Source organism: Antrostomus carolinensis, unplaced genomic scaffold (assembly GCF_000700745.2).
Source record: "Antrostomus carolinensis isolate BGI_N321 unplaced genomic scaffold, ASM70074v2 scaffold11305, whole genome shotgun sequence".
Taxonomy (NCBI): Eukaryota; Metazoa; Chordata; class Aves; order Caprimulgiformes; family Caprimulgidae; genus Antrostomus; species Antrostomus carolinensis.
Window position 1 is genome coordinate 211365 of NW_010315791.1, and position 1375 is coordinate 212739.

The following is a 1375-nucleotide window of genomic DNA, read 5'->3' on the forward strand; positions in this document are numbered from 1 at the left end:
TTTGCATCTTTGCTATTAGGAAAGAAAGTTATCATCCACATAACAGAACAATTTCCTAGTGGTAAAGGAATGAGAGCTGAAAGACAGGTACCACATGTACTTACTGCAATTCTGATGAGCAACCTAAAAAGAACCTGGAAGTTGCATGAATACCAGGCTGAACGTGAGCCAACAACACGCTCTCACCACAGATGGATCCAAGTACGCAGCTTGCTCTATCAAAAGCGTGGCCAGCAGACCAAGGGAAGCTATCTCCCCCTCATCAGTGCTGGTGAAGCTGTACCTGGAACACTGAATCTGGTTTTAGGACCCTCACTGCAACAGAGATGGGGAAACTGGAGAGAGTACAGCCCAAGGGCTAGAGAACTAGATTTATGAGAGGCTGAAGCTGGGCTTGCTCCTCCTGCCACAAAGGTCGTTAGCAGGGTGATCCGATAACAACAGGAGAGTTACAATGGGATAGTCAATCACTTCTCATTAGTACCAGACAATAGAACAAAGGACAAGGATAACAGAGTACAGCTTGAAAGGCTCAGCTTGGGCTTTGCAAGAAGTTTTCACAGGAAGAGCAGCACAGCATCAGAACAGGGTACCAGAGAGGTGGCTGGATTTCCAATATTGTTCAACAACGACCCAGGTGACTCGATGAAGCATTGACATTGGTTCCAACTCCGAGCTAATTTCAAATAAAGGTATCACTTTATGAATACCAATATGGTTTAAGCCTCCATTTCATTATTTTTGGAGGAAAGAAAAAAGGAGCAAATCTAGGTTCATATATGACAAAATTCATTTTACCACACAAGACCTGATGGCTGTGTGACTGCGCAACACACAGAAGCAGCACCCACAGATGCAGCACTTACTCAGATGCTCTGTCCCATGTTTTGTCTTTAGTTTCAAGAACACCCTGTTCAAGTGTATTACATAGACTTTCACATTAATTTCCTCAGCTAATACTCTGAGGTGGATGCCTAATTTGCCCAATGTAAAGTTACACTCCCCTTGCCTCATTCTCTTCAATGGCAGCCTGCCCTCTGTATTAGCATACAACTTCCTTGAAACAAGAAGAGACTGTTGATGTTGGAGAGCAAATACAAAATTAGCTCTGCATTTGCTAACTACTCCCAAGAGATATCTTCAGTCTAAGTACTCAAAAGTCAGTTCTTGAAACTTTCCCCTCCTTTAAAGCTATTTTCCCAAGGTAAGGTTCCAGCCAACAATAACTTGTGTGATTATTATTGCTATTACAGTCTCTTCTTTTGTTTAATTAGTAATTATTTTAAATTACATGGCTGAAGTGCAGCTGGATATATGTCATTCAACAATAAAAGCTTGTTCTTTGGAAAGCTAGAAATAGCATCATTTTCAGCAG